Genomic DNA, 19,756 nt, shown 5'->3' with positions numbered 1-19,756 from the left:
AAGTATATTTAATTCTTTCCGCATGTTGAGAACTTTGGTAGTTATAGGACAGCCAAGTATAATTCTGAGTGCTTCATTTTGCATTTTTTCCAGTCTATCAATACTTTTGCTATCTTGCAGGACCAAAGCTGGTGCATGATAGTCTATCAGAGACCTTATATACGTTAAATACATCATTCTTACTATTCTAATATTAACACCGTACTTCGGGCTGTACCCCACTACAGTTCTGAGAGCCTTGAGTCTGTCTCTACATTGTTGATGTCCTGGGTGTGGAGCACAGGCGGGGGCTGGGTGTGGAGCACAGGCGGGGGCTGGGTGTGGAGCACAGGCGGGGGCTGGGTGTGGAGCACAGGCGGGGGCTGGGTGTGGAGCACAGGCGGGGGCTGGGTGTGGAGCACAGGCGGGGGCTGGGTGTGAAGCAGTGGGTGTTCCTGGGTGTGGAGGAGTGGGTGTTCCTGGGTGTGGAGGAGTGGGGAAAGGAGGACCTTGTAGGGTGTGGGGGTGGAGGGGGATCTTGTAAGGTGTGGAGAAGATGGTCTTGTTGGGTGTGCAGAGGAATCGGATCTAGTAGGGTGGGGGGTGGGGAGAGGGGGGACATTGTAGGATGTTGAGGGGGGGGGGGTCTTATTGGGTGTGGAGGCCAGTGTCCACTCAACTTCCTACAGCAACTCTGACCACCAACAAAGACTTCAAGCAGCAAGGTGTTGGGGGAAGGGGGATATCTTATTGAGTATGAGGGAAGGGGGAACTTGTAGGCTGTGGAGAGTGGAAGAAGGGGACCTGGCAGGGTGTGGGTGTGGGGGGAAGAGGTGGAAGGAAACCGGTAGTGTTTAAGGGGAGGAGGTGTTCTAGGGTGGGAAGTTCTTCTAGTTCTTACCCCCTTCTGTTGCCGGAAGGGTGTGAGGGGGGGGGGGGGGGGGAAGGAGGAGGCCGAGTACTGTATGTTTGTGGGGGGGGGGAGGAGGCCGAGTACTGTGTGTTTGTGGGGGGGGGAGGAGGAGGCCGAGTACTGTATGTTTGTGGGGGGGGAGGAGGAGGCCGAGTACTGTGTGTTTGTGGGTGGGTGGGGGGTGGAGGAAGCACCCACAAGAGTGGGGGGGGGAGGAATGAGCCGGTAGGGGTTTATGGATGGGCGGTGAAGTCCCGGTTGAGTGTTTCTGAAGGGGTGAAGGGGTGAAGGGGGTGTATTGAAGTGTAGCAGAGGAAGAGCGTTGGCGCGACGCTCAATATTTGTGGGTGTTGTTGTTGGTGTGTTTGATCTAGTCTGCCGTCTGCCTCTCCTGTGTGGGGGTGTTTGATCTAGTCTGCCGTCTGCCTCTCCTGTGTGGGGGTGTTTGATCTAGTCTGCCGTCTGCCTCTCCTGTGTGGGGGTGTTTGATCTAGTCTGCCGTCTGCCTCTCCTGTGTGGGGGTGTTTGATCTAGTCTGCCGTCTGCCTCTCCTGTGTGGGGGTGTTTGATCTAGTCTGCCGTCTGCCTCTCCTGTGTGGGGGTGTTTGCACTCTTCCTCCCGGCGTCTGCAGCTTGCTAAACATACACGCTCGTCTTCCTGTGTTCCTGCTCTGCTTTCTTCGGATACCAGCGCTTTTGTCTTGTGTGTGTCCTCAGATCTTGTGCTTGGCATATTATTGATTAATGTCATGCATTATTGCTCTCCATTTATAAACTTTGGCGGTGAAGGTTGTCTTCCCTCTGGCTCCTCCTCCTGGCCGTATGTACTCACATATATGAGTACTCGAGCTAGAGGTCAAGTATACTCATCGAGGGGCTACAGTCTTGGCCTCCTCCTTCCCACCGTTCTAAGATTATTGTAGTGACATTTCCCACGTTTTTATATTTGTTTTTATTTATATTAGAAGAGTTCTTACATTCTTACAAGAGTTCTTACATTCTTACAAGAGTTCTTACATTCTTACAAAACCACCAGCACACATATGTTTCCGGCAGGTCCTTAATCCTAATTTTCCCCGGAATATGACCCGCCAAATCGTTTAAACAACCAGGTACCTATTCACTGCTGGGTGAACAGAGGCGTACGTTAAGGATTGGCGCCCGGTGAATCCTTACCGGCCAGGATACGAACCCAGGCCAAATCGCGCGCGAAGCGTGTGGCGAGTATTTTACGGAGACTGCTATATCATTTTTTCATTTATAATTTTGAATGGCGTTAGCTTCATCGGTTGTTAGTCTAACTTATTCCACTTAGTGACTACTCTGACGCCGAAATGTTCTTTCTGGCGTCTCCGTGATTCACTTGTCTCTCAAATTTCCATCTATGGCGCCTCGTTTTGCTGTTCCTAATTTTGAACATTGCTGCTTTATCTATTTTGTCTGTTTCCCTTAGAATTTTGTATATTATCATCATGTCCTCACTATCTCTCCTTTCCTCCAGTGTGGTGAGATTCAGTTCTGTCTTTCCTCGTGCATTCAGCTCGATTCTGAGCTAAATTCCCCTCAGCTCAGAATCGAGCCTCATTTTCCATATCTTTGGACCTTTCACCCTTTGTTCCTTGTCCTTTTTTCAGGTGAGTGTTCCAGGCTGGGGATGTATATTCAAGAGTGGGTCTCACCTTCGTGGTATATAGGGTCCGGAAAGCCCTTTTGTCCAAGTTTCTGAATGATACGCAGATGTAAGCCAGTATGCACAGTATGCCATGTGCTGTTGTTGCTATTCTGCTAAGGTGGGCTTTTGGCGTCAGATTTAGTGTTGTGTCTTCTCCCAGTCCTTTACCCTTTTCTGATTAAAGAATATTTCTTTCCTTCAATACTTCTATACCGCTCATCACAATCTGGTTCCAGTCCACGTTACTTTGCAGTTTGTCTGGGTTCAGTTCTAGAAGTCATTTTTTTTCAGGCTACTTCTCGAGTGTATCCAAATCTGGTTGCATTGTACCACGATCTCTGTCCTAACTCTTTTAATTAATTTTTCATTATTTGCAAACATTGTTATGGAGCCAACGTCATCTCTCAAATCGTTGACACATATTTGGAGTAAGATGGGCCCTAGTGTTCACATTTGGGGTACTCGTAACCCCTCTCCTCGCATTGTAACTCTTTGTTTCCTTTCTGAGAGATTCACTATGACCAACCTTGGAACTCTTACTAATACACCAGCCTGTTTCTCTAGTTGAGTAGTCTCTCTCTTGTTCAGGACTGGATCGAATGCTTTATGACAGTCGAGGAATATACAGTCTTCCCATTCTTCTGTCTCTCTCGGTTGATTTCTGTCGTCTTATTGTAGGACTCTACCAAGTTTGTTAATTAGAATTTCTCTTTGCTAAATCCGTGGATGTATTTTGAAACAAAAATTAGCTGTTATAAATGTCCTACTAGTCTGCTTCGGATCAGTCTCTCACAACTTGCTGAGGATATATACTTGCTAGTAATACGGGTTTGTGGTGTAGTGGTTTAAGTCTTCCCCCTTTCTTATAGATTGGCATCACATTAGCAGTTTTCCAGCAGTCAGGAAGTTCTCCCGTTTGTCGAGAGGAATGAAATGTTATAGGAATAGGACTGCACAATACTTCAGCTGCCTCTTTTTAGCATCCAAGGCGATACTTTGTCTGATCATCCAGCTCCTGTCACATCCAGTTCTTGTAGTTGCTTCTTTACTTCTTCTGGGGTCACTATCATTTCAGTGAGGCTTTTCTTTGCAAGTAGTTGCCTGTTTGGTTAAGGCTTTTAACTCTAGCAGCAGATTATATTCCAGCTTGAATACCTCCTGGGAGCTTTTGTTACGTCCCTCACATACCTTCTTATCATTTCCCGTGTGTCTCCCCCCCCCCCCTCCTTCACTTTTGTCAAATCTGGTTATTGTCATATTTCTCCTGATATTACTATGGAACAGTTTTGACTCGGACTCGGCTTGCAATAATTCTCGAACTGCTTCTCTGTCACTCTCCTAGTTTCTGTGTACTTATTTGTAGCTTCGTTTGTATATATCGTGATCGTGATTTTGTTCTGTTCTTTGTTCTCTATATTGAAAGGTCATTTGCTTCTTCTCTTTGCCTCCAGCCACTGCCTGATGAACCACGAGGTAATGCTCGTCTTGATTCCCTTAACCTTTAGTGGTGGTATGAATCTTTGTTCCGCTTCTTTGAATTTGTCCGTTTCGTAGTGCATTATGCCCTGTGTTTCTTTTTCTGCGAGTTCTCTAATACATTCTCTCTCTTTCAAGAGTTCTCTAATACATTCTCTCTCCTTCAAGAGTTCTCTAATACATTCTCTCTCCTTCAAGAGTTCTCTAATACATTCTCTCTCCTTCAAGAGTTCTCTAATACATTGTCTCTCCTTCAAGAGTTCTCTAATACATTCTCTCTCCTTCAAGAGTTCTCTAATACATTCTCTCTCCTTCAAGAGTTCTCTAATACATTCTCTCTCCTTCAAGAGTTCTCTAATACATTCTCTCTCCTTCAAGAGTTCTCTAATACATTCTCTCTCCTTCAAGAGTTCTCTAATACATTCTCTCTCCTTCAAGAGTTCTCTAATACATTCTCTCTCCTTCAAGAGTTTTCTAATACATTCTCTCTCCTTCAAGAGTTCTCTAATACATTGTCTCTCCTTCAAGAGTTCTCTAATACATTCTCTCTCCTTCAAGAGTTCTCTAATACATTCTCTCTCCTTCAAGAGTTCTCTAATACATTCTCTCTCCTTCAAGAGTTCTCTAATACATTCTCTCTCCTTCAAGAGTTCTCTAATACATTCTCTCTCCTTCAAGAGTTCTCTAATACATTCTCTCTCCTTCAAGAGTTCTCTAATACATTCTCTCTCCTTCAAGAGTTCTCTAATACATTCTCTCTCCTTCAAGAGTTCTCTAATACATTCTCTCTCCTTCAAGAGTTCTCTAATACATTGTCTCTCCTTCAAGAGTTCTCTAATACATTCTCTCTCCTTCAAGAGTTCTCTAATACATTCTCTCTCCTTCAAGAGTTCTCTAATACATTCTCTCTCCTTCAAGAGTTCTCTAATACATTGTCTCTCCTTCAAGAGTTCTCTAATACATTGTCTCTCCTTCAAGAGTTCTCTAATACATTCTCTCTCCTTCAAGAGTTCTCTAATACATTGTCTCTCCTTCAAGAGTTCTCTAATACATTCTCTCTCCTTCAAGAGTTCTCTAATACATTCTCTCTCCTTCAAGAGTTCTCTAATACATTCTCTCTCCTTCAAGAGTTCTCTAATACATTCTCTCTCCTTCAAGAGTTCTCTAATACATTCTCTCTCCTTCAAGAGTTCTCTAATACATTCTCTCTCCTTCAAGAGTTCTCTAATACATTGTCTCTCCTTCAAGAGTTCTCTAATACATTGTCTCTCCTTCAAGAGTTCTCTAATACATTCTCTCTCCTTCAAGAGTTCTCTAATACATTGTCTCTCCTTCAAGAGTTCTCTAATACATTCTCTCTCCTTCAAGAGTTCTCTAATACATTCTATCTCCTTCAAGAGTTCTCTAATACATTCTCTCTCCTTTAAGAGTTCTCTAATACATTCTCTCTCCTTCAAGAGTTCTCTAATACATTCTCTCTCCTTCAAGAGTTCTCTAATACATTCTCTCTCCTTCAAGAGTTCTCTAATACATTCTCTCTCCTTCAAGAGTTCTCTAATACATTCTCTCTCCTTCAAGAGTTCTCTAATACATTCTCTCTCCTTCAAGAGTTCTCTAATACATTCTCTCTCCTTTAAGAGTTCTCTAATACATTCTCTCTCCTTCAAGAGTTCTCTAATACATTGTCTCTCCTTCAAGAGTTCTCTAATACATTCTCTCTCCTTCAAGAGTTCTCTAATACATTCTCTCTCCTTCAAGAGTTCTCTAATACATTGTCTCTCCTTCAAGAGTTCTCTAATACATTCTCTCTCCTTCAAGAGTTATCTAATACATTGTCTCTCCTTCAAGAGTTCTCTAATACATTCTCTCTCCTTCAAGAGTTCTCTAATACATTCTCTCTCCTTCAAGAGTTCTCTAATACATTGTCTCTCCTTCAAGAGTTCTCTAATACATTCTCTCTCCTTCAAGAGTTCTCTAATACATTCTCTCTCCTTCAAGAGTTCTCTAATACATTCTCTCTCCTTCAAGAGTTCTCTAATACATTCTCTCTCCTTCAAGAGTTCTCTAATACATTCTCTCTCCTTCAAGAGTTCTCTAATACATTCTCTCTCCTTCAAGAGTTCTCTAATACATTCTCTCTCCTTCAAGAGTTCTCTAATACATTCTCTCTCCTTCAAGAGTTCTCTAATACATTGTCTCTCCTTCAAGAGTTCTCTAATACATTCTCTCTCCTTCAAGAGTTCTCTAATACATTCTCTCTCCTTCAAGAGTTCTCTAATACATTGTCTCTCCTTCAAGAGTTCTCTAATACATTCTCTCTCCTTCAAGAGTTCTCTAATACATTCTATCTCCTTCAAGAGTTCTCTAATACATTCTCTCTCCTTTAAGAGTTCTCTAATACATTCTCTCTCCTTCAAGAGTTCTCTAATACATTCTCTCTCCTTCAAGAGTTCTCTAATACATTCTCTCTCCTTCAAGAGTTCTCTAATACATTCTCTCTCCTTCAAGAGTTCTCTAATACATTCTCTCTCCTTCAAGAGTTCTCTAATACATTCTCTCTCCTTCAAGAGTTCTCTAATACATTCTCTCTCCTTTAAGAGTTCTCTAATACATTCTCTCTCCTTCAAGAGTTCTCTAATACATTGTCTCTCCTTCAAGAGTTCTCTAATACATTCTCTCTCCTTCAAGAGTTCTCTAATACATTCTCTCTCCTTCAAGAGTTCTCTAATACATTGTCTCTCCTTCAAGAGTTCTCTAATACATTCTCTCTCCTTCAAGAGTTATCTAATACATTGTCTCTCCTTCAAGAGTTCTCTAATACATTCTCTCTCCTTCAAGAGTTCTCTAATACATTCTCTCTCCTTCAAGAGTTCTCTAATACATTGTCTCTCCTTCAAGAGTTCTCTAATACATTCTCTCTCCTTCAAGAGTTCTCTAATACATTCTCTCTCCTTCAAGAGTTCTCTAATACATTCTCTCTCCTTCAAGAGTTCTCTAATACATTCTCTCTCCTTCAAGAGTTCTCTAATACATTCTCTCTCCTTCAAGAGTTCTCTAATACATTCTCTCTCCTTCAAGAGTTGAATGTATTAGAGAACTCTTGAAGGAGAGAGAATGTATTAGAGAACTCTTGAAGGAGAGAGAATGTATTAGAGAACTCTCCTTCAAGAGTTCTCTAATACATTCTCTCTCCTTCAAGAGTTCTCTAATACATTCTCTCTCCTTCAAGAGTTCTCTAATACATTCTCTCTCCTTCAAGAGTTCTCTAATACATTCTCTCTCCTTCAAGAGTTCTCTAATACATTCTCTCTCCTTCAAGAGTTCTCTAATACATTCTCTCTCCTTCAAGAGTTCTCTAATACATTCTCTCTCCTTCAAGAGTTCTCTAATACATTCTCTCTCCTTCAAGAGTTCTCTAATACATTCTCTCTCCTTCAAGAGTTCTCTAATACATTGTCTCTCCTTCAAGAGTTCTCTAATACATTCTCTCTCCTTCAATGAGTTCTCTAATACATTCTCTCTCCTTCAAGAGTTCTCTAATACATTGTCTCTCCTTCAAGAGTTCTCTAATACATTCTCTCTCCTTCAAGAGTTCTCTAATACATTGTCTCTCCTTCAAGAGTTCTCTAATACATTGTCTCTCCTTCAAGAGTTCTCTAATACATTGTCTCTCCTTCAAGAGTTCTCTAATACATTCTCTCTCCTTCAAGAGTTCTCTAATACATTGTCTCTCCTTCAAGAGTTCTCTAATACATTGTCTCTCCTTCAAGAGTTCTCTAATACATTGTCTCTCCTTCAAGAGTTCTCTAATACATTCTCTCTCCTTCAAGAGTTCTCTAATACATTCTCTCTCCTTCAAGAGTTCTCTAATACATTGTCTCTCCTTCAAGAGTTCTCTAATACATTCTCTCTCCTTCAAGAGTTCTCTAATACATTCTCTCTCCTTCAAGAGTTCTCTAATACATTCTCTCTCCTTCAAGAGTTCTCTAATACATTCTCTCTCCTTCAAGAGTTCTCTAATACATTCTCTCTCCTTCAAGAGTTCTCTAATACATTCTCTCTCCTTCAAGAGTTCTCTAATACATTCTCTCTCCTTCAAGAGTTCTCTAATACATTCTCTCTCCTTCAAGAGTTCTCTAATACATTCTCTCTCCTTCAAGAGTTCTCTAATACATTCTCTCTCCTTCAAGAGTTCTCTAATACATTCTCTCTCCTTCAAGAGTTCTCTAATACATTCTCTCTCCTTCAAGAGTTCTCTAATACATTCTCTCTCCTTCAAGAGTTCTCTAATACATTCTCTCTCCTTCAAGAGTTCTCTAATACATTCTCTCTCCTTCAAGAGTTCTCTAATACATTCTCTCTCCTTCAAGAGTTCTCTAATACATTCTCTCTCCTTCAAGAGTTCTCTAATACATTCTCTCTCCTTCAAGAGTTCTCTAATACATTCTCTCTCCTTCAAGAGTTCTCTAATACATTCTCTCTCCTTCAAGAGTTCTCTAATACATTCTCTCTCCTTCAAGAGTTCTCTAATACATTCTCTCTCCTTCAAGAGTTCTCTAATACATTCTCTCTCCTTCAAGAGTTCTCTAATACATTCTCTCTCCTTCAAGAGTTCTCTAATACATTCTCTCTCCTTCAAGAGTTCTCTAATACATTCTCTCTCCTTCAAGAGTTCTCTAATACATTCTCTCTCCTTCAAGAGTTCTCTAACCTTCTGGTATTCTCCTTTCCAGTAAGTTAGTTAGCTTACACTCTCCCCTTACAACTTTTTATGAGATTTATTGTTACTATATATTTAAAGACTAAAACACAGTGGCCACTGGCTCCCATTGGCATTTCATGGTCAATATTGAAAATGTCTATCTCATTCCGTGTGAACTCAGGTCTAGCCTAGCTGGATGCACACCACCCTTCTCATTTCCTCCCTGACATTGTTAACATTAGGACATACTTCTCTACCACTTTTACAAGCTTTTCTCTCCATGTCTCATCTCCTCTTGTGTCCATTGTTTCCAAGTCAGTTTGGCCACGATTGAAGTTCACATTATTAAGAGCTTTTTTCAGTCTATTGGCTGTATGTGCCACCCCTTGGAGGATATTCAAGCATGCTCCGTTCTCAATTTCGTATTGCAGCCTCAGTGTTCTGTTGTTCACTGGAGGGTTGTAGATCACAGCCACGACTACTTTTTTGTCATCCAGTGAAATGTAGCAAACAACTACAAGGACACAATGTAGTTCTTTGCTAACTTCAACGAAATCTCTTCAAAGTTTCTTTTTTACTAGTAATGACACACCTTATCTATGAAGTCTTTCACTTCTCATTATCTGGGATTTCCCAGATAATGAGAAGTTCTAGAATTAATTACTTCTCCTTATCTGAGGGTTGTTTCCTCAGTCCTTTCTTTGAGTTTGACAGTCCATCAACATTGATGTATTATGCTTTCATATGTGCTGGGTGCAACCCGTCCTTTTAAAATAACGTCGTTTTTCGTTGTTATGCGCGCTATGGCCAAAAATGGACGTAATTTGAAATGAAATCGGCTCACGAAAGTGATGTACTGTCCCGTTTTCTGTTTGAGTCCCCCGGCTTACTTGGTAAGGTTAGAAGAAACTTTCAATTAACGGTTTTTAAGAAGAAGATAACTTCTTACCCTCCTAACCTACCAGAGGTCCATTAACTTATTGTTTTAGAAAAAAAAATAATCCAAAATTTGTTTTCAAATATTTTTCATTTTCAAATTACGTCCATTTTCGGCCATACGGGCAAACGGCCAAATTAAGACGTAATTTGTAAGAGGACAAGTTGTTGCCGTACTCGCTGGTAAGATTGGAAATAAACACTATACCTTCTTGTTGTGTTTTATTGCAGAGAGCACACACAGATCCCTCCTAGCTGAGGTGTGTTCCTGTGCTCTGTCCTGGCACTACTCCCACCCTGCCCTCGGGCGTGGCCTCTGACCCTGTGGCCATGGCTGAGGTGTGTTCCTGTGCTCTGTCCTGGCACTACTCCCACCCTGCCCTCGGGCGTGGCCTCTGACCCTGTGGCCATGGCTGAGGTGTGTTCCTGTGCTCTGTCCTGGCACTACTCCCACCCTGCCCTCGGGCGTGGCCTCTCTGACCCTGTGGCCATGACACCATAGGTCCTTTTGCTCCCTGATTAACACAGCGGTCGTCTCTGTGAAGGTTCACACTGCTCGGTAACACTACTGACACATATTTGTGAGCAGTGTGTGAGCGAGACTGAAGAGCAGTGTGCACCAACACCACTTACCATGTGCAAGAGATAGTAAGAACATAAGAAGAACACAAGAACAAAGGTAACTGCAGAAGGCCTATTGCCCCATACGAGGCAGCTCCTATTTATAACCAACCAATTCCACTCATATACAGGTCCAACAATTGAGGGACCCCACCTCCACCACGTTACGCGGTAATTAGTTCCACAAATCAACAACCCTGTTACCGAACCAGTATTTACCTAATTCTTTCCTAAATCTAAACTTATTCAATTTATGCTCATTGTTTCGTGTTCTGTCTTGTGTTGATACTTTTAATACCCAATTAATATCCCATTTGTTATGTCCATTCATCCACTTGTAAACCTCTATCATGTCACCCCTAACTCTTCGCCTTTCTCGTGAATGCAATTTAAGCTTTGTTAATCTCTCTTCATATGACAGGTTTCTAATTTGGGGAATTAACTTTTGTCATCTTACGCTGGACACGTTCAAGGGAATTTATATTCATTCTATAATACGGCGACCAAAACTGAATTGCATAATCTAAATGGGGCCTAACTAGAGCAAGATATAACTGAAGAACAACAACAGGTGTCTTGTTACTAACGCTTCGATTAATAAATCCCAGTGTCCTATTTGCCTTATTAAGAACATTCATGCATTGATCTTTTGGTTTTAAATTCTTACTAATCATAACTCCCAGATCCCTTTCGCAATCTCAACATCATCTAGCTCGTATCTTCTAACTATCATCAATACCTAACCTCAAAACTACATTTATCAGCATTAAACTGCATCTGCCAATCTTTTGACTTTTTCAAAACCCTATTTAGATCGACTTGAACAGATAGTGAGTCGTCTTCCGTGTTTATTTCCCTCTCGATTTTTGTATCATCGACAAATTTACAAATGTTGCTACTGAAACTTGAATCTAAATCATTTATATATTATAAACAACAGAGTTCCCAGGACAGAGCCTTTAGGCACTCCACTTACATTTTCCCACTTAAATTCATTGTAATTTAGGCTTTGTCAATCTTTCTTCATGTGACAGGTTTCTAATTTACGGGACTAACTTTGTCATCCTTCGCTGGACGCGTTCTAGTGAATTAATATCCATTCTATAGTACGGAGTTGACATATACTGGGGAAACAGAGGAAATTATTTTAACTATATCAAGAATCCTTAACCAGCAACCGCAACTTTTCTATAAACTCAATAACAGTAGAATTATTTACACTGAACAGACCTAATTACAATGGTTAGACCGTGTTAGGGTTAAACACACCTTAAAAGGCATACGACTTCATATCGGTCCAGGTCCGACCAAAACGACGTCGTTTGTTTATGTTCTGAAGTGCGGGGTGGTCACTCTAGATGGCGTTCACAGTCAGTCCAACCTGAGGAGTTTGGCTGACTGCGATTTGCTAGTACAGACTGGGTGCGTGAGCTCCTGATGCATTGTACACGGATATATAAATATCGCAGCACATTCCACCCTGGTATAAGAACATAAGAACATAAGAACATAACATAAGAACATAAGAACAAAGGTAACTGCAGAAGGCCTATTGGCCCATACGAGGCAGCTCCTATTCTATAACCACCCAATCCCACTCATATACTTGTCCAACCCGTGCTTGAAACAATCGAGGGACCCCACCTCCACAATGTTACGCGGCAATTGGTTCCACAAATCAACAACCCTGTTACTGAACCAGTATTTACCCAAGTCTTTCCTAAATCTAAACTTATCCAATTTATATCCATTGTTTCGTGTTCTGTCCTGTGTTGATACTTTTAATACCCTATTAATATCCCCCCGGTTATGTCCATTCATCCACTTGTAAACCTCTATCATGTCACCCCTAACTCTTCGCCTTTCCAGTGAATGCAACTTAAGCTTTGTTAATCTTTCTTCATATGAAAGATTTCTAATTTGGGGAATTAACTTAGTCATCCTACGCTGGACACGTTCAAGTGATTTTATATCCATTCTATAATATGGCGACCAAAACTGAACTGCATAATCTAAATGGGGCCTAACTAGAGCAAGATATAGCTTGAGAACCACACCAGGTGTCTTGTTACTAACGCTGCGATTAATAAATCCAAGTGTCCGATTTGCCTTATTACGAACATTTATGCATTGATCCTTTTGTTTTAAATTCTTACTAATCATAACTCCCAGATCCCTTTCGCAATCCGACTTCGCAATCACAACACCATCTAGCTCGTATCTTGTAACTCTATCATCATTACCTAACCTCAGAACTTTACATTTATCAGCATTAAACTGCATCTGCCAATCCTTTGACCATTTCAAAACCCTATCTAGATCAACTTGAAGTGATAGTGAGTCCTCCTCCGAATTAATTTCCCTACCGATTTTCGTATCATCGGCAAATTTGCAAATGTTGCTACTCAAACCAGAATCTAAATCATTTATATATATTATAAACAACAGAGGTCCCAGGACAGAGCCTTGAGGCACTCCACCTACAACATTTTCCCACTCTGACTTGATTCCATTTATACTAACTCTCTGTTTCCTTTGGTATAGCCATGCCCTAATCCAGCTTAATATAGCACCCCCAATACCATGAGACTCTATTTTTTTAATCAGTCTTTCATGTGGCACTGTATCAAAAGCTTTGCTAAAGTCAAGGTATACAACATCGCAATCCTTACCACTATCAACTGCCTCAACAATGCTAGAATAAAAAGATAACAAATTTGTTAAACATGAACGGCCATTTATAAAACCATGTTGCGACTCAATTATTAATTTATGTTTTTCAAGATGAAGACGAATTTTATTTGCTATTATAGATTCGAGTAACTTTCCCACAATAGACGTTAGGCTAATTGGTCGATAGTTAGACGCAAGTGATCTATCTCCTTTCTTAAAAACTGGTATCACATTAGCAACTTTCCAAAACTCTGGCACTCTGCCTGACTCTATTGATTTATTAAATATGGTTGACAGTGGGTCACAAAGCTCCTCTTTGCATTCTTTAAGCACCCTAGCAAACACTTCATCCGGCCCTGGGGATTTGTTTGGTTTGAGTTTTACTATTTGTTTAAGAACATCCTCCCTGGTAACTGCTAAACTCGTCAACCTGTCCTCGTCCCCACCCACATAGACTTGTTCGGCTGAAGGCATATTGTTAAGTTCCTCTTTAGTAAATACAGATACAAAATATTTATTAAAAATACTACTCATCTCTTCATCACTATCTGTTATTTGACCTGTCTCAGTTTTTAATGGACCTATCCTTTCCCTAGTCTTAGTACGATATAACTGAAAAAACCCTTTAGGATTTGTCTTTGCTTGCCCTGCTATGCGAACTTCATAGTTTCTTTTTGCTTTCCTTATCTCTTTTTTAACATTTCTAACCAGTTGTACGAATTCCTGTTCTAAAGTGACCTCCCCATTTTTAATCCTTTTGTACCAAGCTCTCTTTTTACCTATAAGGTTCTTCAAATTCTTTGTTATCCACTTTGGGTCATTAGTATACGATCTAATTCAATTTGTATGGTATACTACGTTCCTGTGCTTTGTTTAGAATATTCTTAAATAAGTTATATATTGAATCCACATCGAAATCCCCATTTAAGTCACCTATCGCTGGGTTCATGTCTCGCTCCAAGACCGGCCCACACCCCATACCCAAGCCTTTCCAATCAATTTGACCCAAAAAATTTCTTAGGCTATTAAAATCAGCTTTTCGAAAATCTGGCACTTCAACAGAATTTTCTCCTACTGGTCTATTCCATTCTATGCTAAATCTGATTTCTTTGTGATCACTGCTCCCTAGCTCACTCCCTATTTCGATGTCATTAATTTGCGTTTCCCTGTTAGTTAACACTTAGTTAACACTAAGACGAGGTCCCTTTACTGCTGGTCTCCTCCTTCGTTACTTCTCGTTGTTTTTTAAGCTGACGCACCTCCTCCCGCAGAGAGTCCAACTCTGTCCTCAGGGCTCCCACTAGAGTCACCAGGTCCTTCACTACAACTTCCATATTGCTATGATAATATAACAACACTCTGTGGCTTGCAAGTACACATTACTCGCTACAACATACTGATGCTCATGAAGTAGAGGGTGTGGAGGCAACAAGGCGAGATATCCCATTATCTCAGGAGACTATAGTCGCTGAAATTAAGAGAGTTGTGAGAGTACTTACCAATCAGGGAAGAGTCATCAAGTTTCTGTGGATCCCCTCCCATGTTGGAATATGTGGAAATGAACGAGCAGATGTGCTGGCTGCTGAAGGCGCTGAAGGAGACCATATTGAATACTTCATACCCAAGACTCAACTACAAATTAGAGGTATTGTCAGGCAACATCACCGTGACAAGATAACTGAGGAAAGGAGGATAGAAGCACGAACTAGTGAATCTATACGATGGTACAACGTGGTTGCAGCTGGCAATCCGAATCGTTATGGTCGAAGAGGAGGAGGACGAGGGAGGGAATCAGTAATAGCAAGAATCCGTCTTGGATACAAATATCCTTGGAGGTATGGAATGGAAACAACAGTTGATCAGCGAAGTTGCAGAATCTGTGGTGAGAGTGACGGACACCGCATTGACCACTATCTACGTGAATGTGAACACCTGAGAGATATCAGAAATATGTGTAGAATAATAAACCCCACATTGTTTGAGTTAGGAAAACACTATTTGTCAAATATTGATGCTGTTCTTAAAAGATTTCCCCATTTTACACCCGCAAGATAACGTAAGCTTTCAAGGGTTGATAGATGTTAATCTTCTTGTTTGAGGAGCTGTTCACTTGAGACAGTTAAGCAAGTCCCAGCTGTGTCTGGGTACAAGTGACAGGATGAACAACCCAGCGGGTTTTCTTCCTATTGGGGAGTGTTGTACATGCTGCTATGGCGGTGTGTCCACTCACAAGATGAGTGGCGCTGCCCAATAAACTCGCCCCTCGGGGCAAAATTTAAAAAAAAATTAAACTACAGTTGACTCGCCTGGCCACTCAGCACAAGAACGATAACTGTCCAGTTCACACAACAGTGCACTAGGTTATAGATTCTGCAAGTGTCGAAATGTTCGATATTTCGATAAGAATCGCACATTCATGCTGTGTCGAAGTTCGACAGGAACTTTGTCACAAATACATGTCTTTCTGGCTGATGGTTTAAGCCAGACCAGCATTTGTCAAGCTCTCAACTGGACTGTTAAGTACCTTTGGTCACGTCTACCCTTATCTTCTAGACAGTGGTGGTTCCACAGTACAGATTAAAATTGTGGATCTAAGACTGTAGGTGCGAATACGAGGTAACTCTACGTCAAGTGTCTGTGTTCCGCTGTAGGTGGTGTTCCATCAGACGAGTCTGGGAAACTGAACACACGCTTTACTTATCTTTACTTTTCTAGGAGCCGGTCGGCCGAGCGGACAGCACACTGGACTTGTGATCCTGTGGTCCTGGGTTCGATCCCAGGCGCCGGCGAGAAACAATGGGCAGAGTTTCTTTCACCCTATGCCCCTGTTACCTAGCAGTAAAATAGGTACCTGGGTGTTAGTCAGCTGTCACGGGCTGCTTCCTGGGGGTGGAGGCCTGGTCGAGGACCGGGCCGCGGGGACACTAAAAGCCCCGAAATCATCTCAAGATAACCTCAAGATAAGATCAGTCTCGACAACAGGGGCAAGTTTGACTAAATTTCATGTGGTCTGCAGTGTTGATTTGTGTCAGTCGCGTACGTCCGGACATTCGTCATTGTATTCGATATGATATCTCTCTTTCTCCTTGTTCCACGTTTATCGTTCCATCCATTTATGATCTTTATTCCCCCTCCTCTTGTCTTCCTTCATTTGTTTCCTACCATTTGCCTGTTTGCCTTCCTCAATGTGTTCATTGTATTCGCCTGCTCCTCTTGTACGGCTCTTGCCTCTCCTCCTAGGCTTTGTTTGCTTTACCTTTGTCTGCTTTACCTTTGTCTGCTTTACCTTTGTCTGCTTTACCTTTGTCTGCTTTATTTGGCTTCTTTCATTCTACTCTTACCCGACTCGTGCCGCTTTTGTTGTCCCATTACTCTTTCTCTACCCATTCGCTCAGTGCCTGCTGCTTTCATTCACTCACTGCCTGCCATCACCTTCTGCATTCATTCACTGTCTGCCATCATCTGCTGAATTCATTTACTGTCTGCCATCACCTGCTGCATTCATTCACTGTCTGCCATCATTTGCTGCATTCAATTACTGTCTGCCATCACCTTCTGCATTCATTCACTGTCTGCCATCATCTGCTGAATTCATTTACTGTCTGCCATCACCTGCTGCATTCATTCACTGTCTGCCATCATTTGCTGCATTCATTTACTGTCTGCCATCACCTGCTGTATTCATTCACTGTCTGCCATCACCTGCTGCATTCATTCACTGTCTGCCATCATCTGCTGCATTCATTTACTGTCTGCCATCACCTGCTGTATTCATTCACTGTCTGCCATCACCTGCTCTATTCATTCACTGTCTGCCATCATCTGCTGCATTCATTCACTGTCTGCAATCATCTGCATTCATTCGTTCATTCACTGTCTGCCATCATCTGCTGCATTCATTTATTCACTGTCTGCCATCATCTGCTTCATTCATTCACTGTCTGCCATCATCTGCTGCATTCATTCACTGTCCACCATCATCTGTTGCATTCATTCATTCACTGTCCACGATCATCTGCATTCATTCACTGTCCGCCATCATCTGCTGCATTCATTCATTCATTGACAGTCCACCATCATCTGCATTCATTCATTCATTCATTCATTCATTGACTGTCCGTCATCATTTGCTGCATTCATTCATTTATTCACTGTCCGCCATCATCTGCTGCATTCATTCATTGTCTGCCATCATATGCTGCATTCATTCATTGACTGTCCGCCGTCATGTGCTGCACTCATTCATTTATTCACTGTCCGCCATCATCTGCTGCATTCATTCACTGTCCGCCAGCATATACTAGATTCATTCATTCACTGTCCGACATTATCTGCTGCATTCACTCACTGTCCACCATCATTTGCTGCTTTCATTCATCTCGTGTGTATTCGTCCACTTATTTAAATTATCGGTAAAATAGTGTTGTCTAAATCCATTTTTTCTCTTCTCGTGTGATAGTTCCAGCCAGCCAGCTGATCTAAGGCTGAACTACAAGGGTTCAGCCTCAGTGGTTTATGGGCGCGCGGGCGGGAGGCGGGAGGGCGGCCGGGCGGACGGGTGGCGCGTGGGCGGGCAGGAGGCGGCGGGCGGGCGGGAGGCGGCGGGCGGACGGGAGGCGGGCGGGCGGACGGACGGGTGGCGCGTGGGCGGACGTGAGGAGGGCGGGTGGATAGGCGGGAGGGCATGCGGGAGGCTCGGCCGCCCGCCACGCCATCAAGGGAGTTCACAGTTCACGTACAATGTTCAAGGGAGTGCATGCTTTCTTTTTCACAAAGTTGACTCATGGTGTATTCCACATTTGTCCGAAACGCTTTGTGTAATAGTGGGTTAATTAGCGTGTGTAACTCCTTTCCCAACAATTGTACAGCTTATGTTCTTTGTGCTCACATTATTTTGAATACAAAACAATGAGAATTTTAATTAACAATAATAATAATATTATTATTATGATTATTATTACTGAATTTTAAGAAAGCTGTCAGATACGCCTATATCAGGCAGTGAGTATATAGTGGCCCCTCCATGTTTACAGGTCTACAAGGTTTTAGCCTTAGAGTACTGGTGGGTAGTATTTACGGGTGCACCGGGATGTTTAGATGGGTCTTGTAATGTTTCTGGCAGATGTTAAGGAGTGGGTGTGTGTGTGTGTGTTTATCTATGTACTGTATGTGTTTACTATTTGTGTCTGCAGGATCGAGCAGTTAGCTCTAGGATACAGTCTATTTAACCGTCGGCTGTCTAATATGCAAACCCTCGAACTGTTTTTTCTCTGTCATGTCTACTTAATATGTTTCTCACACACGCACCTGTCCTTTTACCAAACGCACTTCATTTTTTACGCAATCGACCCCATCATAAATATTGTGGTGGTTAAGGAAATTTAAAACTAATTGATGCTTTCTAGGACTAATGTAGGTTAGGTGGGTTGCTGAGGTTTTGACGCGTTTGTTAGACAACACCGCTGCATTTTTTACGGAGGGGAAATCGAGAGAACGGTCGCTGCGCATATGCACGATCGCAGGCGCTCGCGCGCACACACACAGGACCATAGTCATTGCTGTAAACCGATGCGCGAAAGGCGGGATCCAAGGGTCAATGCTCGATCCTGCAGACACAAATAGGTGAGTACACACAGACACACACACACACACACACACACACACACACACACACACACACACACACACACACACACACACACACACACACATAGGGGCCTGGTAGCCTGGTGGATAGCGCGCAGGACTCGTAATTCTGTGGCGGGGTTCGATTCCCGCACCAGGCAGAAACAAATGTGCAAAGTTTCTTTCACCCTGAATGCCCCTGTTACCTAGCAGTAAATAGGTACCTTGGAGTTAGTCAGCTGTCACGGGCTGCTTCCTGGTGTGTGTGTGTGTGTGTGGTATGGAGAAAAAAAAGTAGTAAACAGTTGAGAGGCGGCCGAAAGAGCAAAGCTCAACCCCCGCAAACACAACTAGGTGAATACACACAATCTATATCACTCTCCATCTCTATCTTTCTATTTCTCTCTCACCCTCTCAAGAGTTTAACCTTTACATGAAGCGGGGGCAGAGGTACGGCTCCCTGGGACTGGTGGGAGGTCTTCGACCCTCTCAGGTCATTATATGCGAAATGAAACAAATGCATCTTACTCCTGTTTTATGTGATAGTATAAATAGATCTTTAAAACACGTAGGGCACCCATACCAGCCCTGAGAGTGGATCGCATGAGTGTCCAGACGCTGTCGCGACAGTAAACATTGCTCCTCCACCTTATAAGGGCACTCCACTATGTACAAGCTGCTTAATTGCAGCCGTTTTATATATCTGTGAACTCTTATATGATGGTATAACTACACACAAATATATATATAAAAAGGGTAAAAGGCAGGCAGGGTAAAAGAAATCCTTTGAAAGTAGGGAAGGGATTGTGAAGTGAGAGAGAAGATAGTTGTGTAACTGTTCATAGTGTAATTTATGTAATAAATGCTGAAATGAATTTGAGCACCTGTAACCTTTCTTGTACTGTGTGTCACCAGCCGGACGGCGCGTCCCAAGAGGCGAAGACCACACTCACCATATCCATTGAATATAATATGATAAACACCTAATACATTATATAATCTGTGTGTGTATTCACCTAGTTGTGCTTGTGGGGGTTGAGCTGTGCTCTTTCGGCCCGCCTCTCAACTGTCAATCAACTGTTTCTACTACTATTACTATATTTTTTTTTCCTACACCACACACACACAACCAGGAAGTAGCCCGTGACAGCTGACTAAC

This window comes from Procambarus clarkii, chromosome 43 (genome assembly GCF_040958095.1).
Source record: "Procambarus clarkii isolate CNS0578487 chromosome 43, FALCON_Pclarkii_2.0, whole genome shotgun sequence".
Classification (NCBI taxonomy): Eukaryota; Metazoa; Arthropoda; class Malacostraca; order Decapoda; family Cambaridae; genus Procambarus; species Procambarus clarkii.
This window is presented reverse-complemented; position numbering follows the sequence as displayed.